Here is an 8,454-nt window from a genome sequence, read left to right as displayed (position 1 = left end):
CAACAGCAGTGGCGCCTGCATCCTTCACATGTGCAGAGCAACATATTCACACACGTGATGCTTACAGGCCTAGGCTGGCTGCCTTTCTGCCTGCTCTCTCACCCAGGGTTGGCTTTTCCCAACAGCACTATCTATGATGCATTGAGGTGAGACATGTGGCCACTCCACACCAGTACTGAGCTCTGACTGATTTAGACCCTGATTCTGATTCAGGGTTTTGACTCAGGAACATGGGAATGACTGGTGGAAGGGGAAAGGGTCAGGAAGAATGACCAGGTGGACTGTTTTCTGACAACTCCAGCATCTGCCATTGAAGGTGGCACTCCACCACCTCACTCCGCCTAATGGTAGGGCCAGCAATCTTGCTCATGACAGCTAGAAACAAGCTCAGACCTATTTGGCTTCCATGGAGACATGATTGACCAAATGTATTTCCCATGTCTTTACAAAGTACTAAGATGTGGGGGTGGGGAGAGGAAGGAGACAAAAGAACATAAGAAGAGCACTACTGGATCAGGCCAAAGGCATTTGTCTGTCCTGAATATCCCACCAGCTATATGTCAGTACATTCTAACAGGCATTTAAATTGTTATGAAGTTTTTGATCTATACACTTAAGAAGTTGATTTTTTTTAAAGAAAAAAGACAAAAAAGAAATGATTTAAGAAATGTAGTAGAAAAATTTTGAGCATCTTTGTCAAGGCTTATTGTATGGGGTTATGTGAGTGAGTGAGTGAGTGAGTGAGTGAGTGAGTGAGTGAGTGAGTGAGTGAGTGAGTGAGTGTGTGTGTGTGTGCACGCGCATGCGCGTGTGTGTACATGGACCATTCTAAAAGGACTATACAGGAAAACTCAAAGTGCAAAAGAGAACAATTTATTAAACAAGGGATATTAACACAAAAATGAATTCTTTATATGCAACAATGTGAATAATGCTCCTTTTTATCTTTCTTTGGTTGTGTGTTATGTATTGTTTTATACTGTTCTGAAATTTGTATGGCAAAGAAGAAATAAAATGTATTTTTAAAAAAAAGAACGTAAGAAGAGTCTGGTGGATCAGACCAATGGTCCATCTAGTCCAGTATTCTCACACTGGACAACCAGATGCCTTTGGAAAGCTTGCAAGAAGGACCTGAGCACCACAGCATTCAGCTTCATTGGACAGCCCCAGATTCTAGTGTACTGAGAGAGGGAGAGAAACTTCTATTATGCCCCCCACACTCCAAACTAAAAAGCCACAAATGTTTTAAGCTTTCCTCATAGGGGAGTTGTTCCAACCCTTTCATCATTTTGGTTGCACTTTTCTGAACCTTTTCCAGCTCTATAATACTCTTGCTGAGGTGAGGCGACCAGAATTGCTCACAGGCCTTCAAATTCAGAGCACACTAAGCAACTCGTATATTCAAACATTGAACAGCAAAGGGGGGGAGGGGGGAGTACTTCATTAAACATGCAGCTAGGCTGGAGACTCCGACCAAATTGGGATCCTGCTTGCATAATCATTCTCAAAATAATAATAAGGCTCTAATTAGGCTGTTTGAATGTTTACATACATATGATTCACTACAGGGGGGGGAAACCACAACACAATGGTCTTTGCTTTGTATAGGATTTTTTTGGGTGGGTGGGATGGATCTTTACTGAAGGGGATTTGCAAAATGACTGCAGTTAAAAATGGATTTGCTGCTTGTGCATTGTCCACAGGGAGCCTTGAATGCTGCTTTGGAGGGGGACAGATGCAGATTGCTGTTTCATCTGTGAAGAAGTGTGTGTGTGTGTGTGTGTGTGTGTACACAAACTGCAAAGAAAAATCGTTGTATAATCCTTACCGCTTGGCAGATGAGTCCCATGTAACTAATATATTTGCTTTCTTGCCCTATATTCAGGGTTAGGGTTATTCAGAGATGCACCTCAGAGTCAAGAAACATGGGTCAAGAAACATGGGTCTTGATGCCATATAGAGGCCACAACTAGAAGTTCCATCTGAGCTGCTAGCTATTTTTTGCAATAGTGGTTGCTCCTCTTTGGCACTGGCAGAGTGGAAGGCAGGGACACCAGCAGTAGGAGGAAGCAGAAGCAACTCATTCTCATTTTGTCCCCATCCTTCTCCCTGCTGAGTTCTACAAGGGCAACACTGAGACTATGGAGGAGGAAGCTGGCAGCCATTGGTTTGGTTGTAAATAAGAAGGCAGGCAGGTGGAAGCTGGATGAGGTCACACTGATGTTGGTGGGGCAGTGCCCCATTTGGCCTATGGGACCCCCTTCCACTGTAATTTTGAGATGGGTTCTGGTCCCATTCCTAAAAGGTTCTACTCCAGCTGGCACCTGGGGGGGGGAGGAATTTAACAGCGTCCCTAAATGGATCCTCAGGTTTAATGGTACAAGAGCTACTTCCTTGACCCCTCAGGGATCGTTTGTGTCACAGCATTTTTATTTACTTATTTATTTTGCCTACAGTCTCGTTCAGACACACAAGTACATCACAAGATTTTCTTTATTGATGCATTTTATAACTAGCAGCTGAACATGTGAACTGCCTCCATTGAAACATATTCATCCTAACAAAAGGCACAGATGGGTCTAGGAAACTGTGTGGTCTGCGAGGGCACCTGTATGCATGCACAACGTTGCTAGAATGTATGTTCAGGTTTTGATGATAGGCATTTTAAATGTAGCCTGTTTACCACTTGAAAGGTATATGATTGATTTAAAATTATTTAAAGAGTGCCCCTCCCATAGTTTTCAGCATTGAAGTGGCTGACATATTTCCATTTCTGCAGTTCAGGCAGAATGGACCCTTGGCTTGAGCGCATCCGGAACTCCCTTCAAACCTAAACGAAGAGTTTTGCCGCTCAGCCCTATGCATGCCTACTCAAGAGTAAACCCCACTGAGTTCAATAGGACTTACTCCCAGGTAAATAAGAATACGATTGCAGTCTTAGAATAGTTATGTGCAATTTGACTGGCAGGACACTCCTCTGCACACTGTCTTCTGGGGAAGGGTGGAATGTTAATATACATAAATCAAACCCTGTTTTAACACCTTACTGATAAGTTTTTCCCCTACTTAATAATATGTTTCACTTCTGAATAAGCTGATTTAAAACAAGCCTTTATATCTTAACCTGGAATGTCTTTCCATTCCCACCACCCTCTTCTCTTTCTATCTGTCTTTCTTTTTCTTAATTCAAATTACACTGGGCATTAGAAGATGTGGGGGAATTCAAGGATCCCAGAGGATGGTTTGATTAAAATTGGATGTTAAAAAAAAAAATTATGATCAGAGCAATAATTTCCCCTGCACTTTGTGCACTCTCCACATCTACGCATTCCAGCATTACAGGAGGCTCATTAATAGATAGGTTGGCCCAGTTTGTCATCTGTTTCATTATGCAAAATATATACGTTTCACTTACAGTTCCTGTCGAGGGGGAAAAAATCAGTTACCTTCAGCAGAATATAATGATTTCTTTGGGTTTCTTCTCAACCCCCTGAATGCCTCCAGCCCCTAAAATCTCAACTGGTGGTAGAATACCAGGAGAACCCTGATGTGTGCCAATTTTAGCATAATGATCTTTATGTTCGCATTGAAATGCGAATCATTAACAGCTCAGAAAAGCTGACCACCGGGAAAACTGAAGTTGACCTGTAAGGAAAAGAAAATAGCTTCAAAAGCTCTCTGAACATCATTAAAAGAGCTATTTGACGTGGAAATTAAAGTCAATACTCCTTAAATGGAGCCTTCATTCCAGTCTCTCTCTCTGGTTCTATTAACGCCTGTGAATTAAGAGCCAAAAAGTTTTGTCTTCTGCCTCTCATCTTTTTTGACTAACTAAAAGCAGAGCTTTTCCGATTCACCAAATGGATTTGTGTAGTGTCAGAGCTAGGCTGTAAACCCGTTTGCCGACTGCCAGAGGCTACAGCAGTGGTAGTCAATTTGGTGACCTCCAGATGTTGCTGGACTCTAACTCATAGAATCATAGAATAGTAGAGTTGGAAGGGGCCTACAAGGCCATCGAGTCCAACCCCCTGCTCAACGCAGGAATCCAAATCAAAGCATTCCCAACAGATGGCTGTCCAGCTGCCTCTTGAATGCCTCCAGTGTCGGAGAGCCCACTACCTCTCTAGGTCATTGGTTCCATTGTCGTATGGCTCTGTTAGGAAGTTTTTCCTGATGTCCAGTCGAAATCTGGCTTCCTGCAACTTGAGCCCATTATTCCATGTCCTGCACTCTGGGACGATCGAGAAGAGAACCCAGCCCTCCTCTATGTGACAACGTTTCATGTATTTGAAGAGTGCTATCATATCTCCCCTCAGTCTTCGCTTCTCCAGGCTAAACATGCCCAGTTCTTTCAGTCTCTCCCCATAGGGCTTTGTTTCCAATCCCCTGATCATCTTTGTTGCTCTCCTCTGAACCCGTTCCAGTTTGTCTGCATCCTTCTTGAAGTGTGGAGACCAGAACTGGACGCAGTATTCAAGATGAGGCCTAACCAGTGCTGAATAGAGGGGAACTAGTACTTCATGCGATTTGGAAACTATACTTCTGTTAATGCAGCCTAATATAGCATTTGCCTTTTTTGCAGCCACATCACACTGTTGGCTCATATTCAGCTTGTGATCAACGACAATTCCAAGATCCTTCTCACATGTTGTACTGCTGAGCCAAGTATTCCCCATTTTATAACTGTGCATTTGGTTTCTTCTTCCTAAGTGTAGAACTTTGCATTTATCCCTGTTGAATTTCATTCTGTTGTTTTCAGCCCAATGCTCCAGCCTATCAAGGTCCCTTTGAATTTTGTTTCTGTCTTCCACGGTATTAGCTATGTCCCCCAATTTTGTATCATCTGCAAATTTGAGAAGCATGCTTTGTACCCCTCATCCAAGTCGTTAATAAAAATGTTAAAGAGCACTGGGCACAGGACCAAGCCCTGTGCTACCCCACTCATTACTTCCACCCAGTTTGAGAAGGAACCATTGATAAGCACTCTTTGAGTACAATTCTCGAGCCAACTGTGGATCCATCTAATAGTTGTTCCATCCAGCCCACATTTAGCTAGCTTGCTAATCAGAATATCATGGGGCACTTTGTCAAAAGCTTTGCTGAAGTCAAGATATATTATGTCCACAGCATTGCCACAGTCTACAAGGGAGGTTACCCAATCAAAAAATGAGGTAAGATTAGTTTGGCAGGGTTTGTTCTTCATAAATCCATGTTGGCTCCTAGTAATCACTGCATTGCTTTCAAGGTGCTTACAGATTGACTGCTTTATAATCTGCTCTAGAATTTTTCCAGGGATTGATGTTGGGCTGACTGGTCTGTAGTTCCCCAGTTCCTCCTTCTTGCCCTTTTTGAAGATAGGGACAACATTAGCTCTCCTCCAGTCATCCAGCACTTCACCAGTCCTCCATGATTTTGCAAAGATAATAGAGAGCGGTTCTGAGAGTTCTTCAGCCAGTTCCTTCAATACTCTAGGATGCAGTTTATCGGGCCTTGCCAATTTGAACTCATTCAAAGTGATTAGGTATTCCTTGACCATTTGTCTATCAATCTCAAGGTCCAATTCTGACCCTTCTACTTCATGTTTCCCGGGAGGGTCATAGACCCTTTTTTGGGAGAAGACTGAGCCAAAGTAGGAATTGAGCACATCTGCCTTTTCTTTGTCATCTGTTATCATTTTGCCATCCTCACTGAGTAGCTGTGCCACCATTTCTTTTCTCTGTCTTTTACTATGAACGTACCTGAAGAAAGCTTTTTTGTTGCTTTTAGCATCCCTCGCTAGCCTCAGCTCATTCTCAGCTTTAGCCTTCCTGACACCATCCCGGCAATTCTGTGATACCTGCCTGTACTCTTCCTTTGTGGCCTGGCCTTCTTTCCACTTCCTGTATGTGTCCTTTTTTGTTTTCAGGTCAGCTCTAAGCTTTTTGTGAAGCCACATTGGCTTCTTCTGCTGTTTCCCCCCTTTTTTCCTTGTTGGAATTGCTTGCCATTGCTCTTCAGCCTCTTGCTTGTTGTCGCACGGGGTCTCCTGTAATTCTTCCTCCACAGGCTGTCCTCCAGTCTCCTCCTCGAGTGGTTGAAAGTGGTTCCATAGCTCCACTGGTGAAGGGTGTCTTCTAGCTCTTCTGCTCCTAACTGTCACCCTTTCCCACGGAGTTTCCTCCACTTCGTTATTCCTCTCCAAAGCAGTCTCCTCTTCTGCTACCACATGCTGTTGCTCCTCCACCTCCATGTCTCTTTGCTGCTGTTGTTCCAGCGTTCTGTCTAAGAACTCTTCATCTTCTCTTATAGTTCTCAGTGTGGCCACCTGCTGTTCTAGGCCTCTCACCTTTTCTTCCAACAGTGCCACGAGCTTGCACTTGTTGCAGGTGTATGCCATGTTGTTCTCAGGCAAGAAAACAAACAAGGCACACACCTTGCAGGTCACAACCACTGGAGAATCCTTCCCATTCATACTCTCTTCTACCTTTTGTTTCTTTCTAACTACTTGTTTTGGAGTGGCCTGTGCTTTGTCCTGTCCTACTTCAAGGTAAACTTGAGAGTCCCACTAGTATGCAGTGCGCTGTACAAGGAGAATTAGTAATTTGTTTGGGTTTTTTTTTTATGGACCTCCCCCTTGACCTCCCCTGTCGAACTGCTTTGTTAAACTCCTGTTTGCTCTGCCTGTTTGCTCGCTCTGTTAGCTCGTTCTCTGAAAGCTGGCTTGCTTATATGTCCTCACCTGTAGATCAACTGAGACAGCTCCCTCTACTCTGCTCTGCTCTGCTCTGCTCTGCTCTGTTAGGAGTCAGGAATAATTTTACACCAGTGGCAAATGTCCCCTTTCTGGGCAAGGTTCTCGAGAGGGTGGTTGCCAACCAAATCAAGGTACTCTTGGACACAGATTTTCTAGATCCATTTCTGTTAGGATTCAGGCCTGTGTTTGGTATGAAAACTGGTGTGCTCACCCTATATGATGACCTGTGACAGGAGAGAGACAAATGATTCTATGATCTTCCTTGGTCTTTCAGTGGCTTTTGATACCCTTGAACATGGTATCCTTCTGGGCAACTGTCTGAGGTGGGTGATGGGGGCACAGCATTGTGTCGGTTGTGTTCTTACTTGGATGGCCAGTGTGACAGCCTTTCCTGGCTCTCCCTGTCAGGTTCCTACCTGCGCGTGGCTACTGCCTGTCACTAGGCACCACCAGGGACTCCACCAGTCCGGACTGTCCTTTTTTATGATTTCTCTCCCCGCTCTAGCACAGATCTAACAGATCCCCCTGCTAGGCAACCACCAGCCACGTCCTAATACTAGTATTCCCAGAGACTCTGAATACTGGTATTGTTATTCTCTTCACCGCTGCCACCATTTGTTACAGTTTCCCTTCACCCTTGGTCATTACCTTACCCTCCCTTCTGGTCTGTGAAACCCCAGCCAAGGATCAGGCCTTTGGTAAACCAAATTAAGTATTTATTACAGATAACAAAGCTGACAAGATTAACAAGATTTCTTCTTAAGGCACATAAGCATATAGTTTTACTCAATACTAATCCGAACTCCACCTCCCTCCTGGCAAACAACTCTCTAAATCCCACCAAGCAACCCACTCAGTTCTCTTCTCCCCCCCAGATTCCACTCTCACTCTTCCTTTTATACATTCAGCCATTTTAAACACTCAGCCAATCATCTCGCATTCTACTGCCCATTCACTCCCCCTCTTTCACTCCACTTACCATGTATCTTCTAAACAACCAACACTTACCATATATACATTAATATAGGAACATCACATTTCCCCCCCCTTAAACAACAGCAGAGTATTATTCCTGTTCCAGGATTTATACGTCGCGTTAACAAATAAAAGTCTCTATGGGGAAAATGTCTTTCTTTGTTCCTCTGTCTGGTCACGTCACTGCAGTCCCAGCCACTTGCCTGGAAAGTCCATCGGCCAGTACATTGTCCTTGCCTTTGATGAACTGGAAGTCCACTTGATAGTCCTGTAGGGCCCAGGACCACCTCTGCAGCATAGCGTTATGGTTTTTCATAGTCTGCAACCATAACAAGGCCCGATGATCCGTAGTCACTGTGAATCTTCGTCCCCACACGTATGGGCGCAACTTGTTCAGTCCCCACACGGCCGCTAGGCACTCCTTCTGGACCGACGAATAGTTTTTCTCCCTCGGCGTCAGCTTGCGACTCAGGTACGCCACTGGATGTCTGGTGCCTTCTCTCTCCTGTAGCAAGACGACTCCCAGCGCCAGGTCCGACGCATCTGTAGCCACGATGAATGGTTTCTCATAGTCTGGTGCTATTAATATGGGTCCTTGGCACAAGGCTTGCTTCAGTAGATCAAAAGCCTTCTGACATTCATCCGTCCATACCACATGCTCAGAACACTTCTTCTTTGTTAATTCATGCAAGGGGGTTGCTATTTCCCCAAAATTTCTCACAAACTTCCTATAAAATCCAGCCACA

The sequence above is a fragment of the Rhineura floridana genome, chromosome 8, assembly GCF_030035675.1.
Source record: "Rhineura floridana isolate rRhiFlo1 chromosome 8, rRhiFlo1.hap2, whole genome shotgun sequence".
Taxonomy (NCBI): Eukaryota; Metazoa; Chordata; class Lepidosauria; order Squamata; family Rhineuridae; genus Rhineura; species Rhineura floridana.
Note: the sequence above shows the minus strand (reverse complement) of the source record.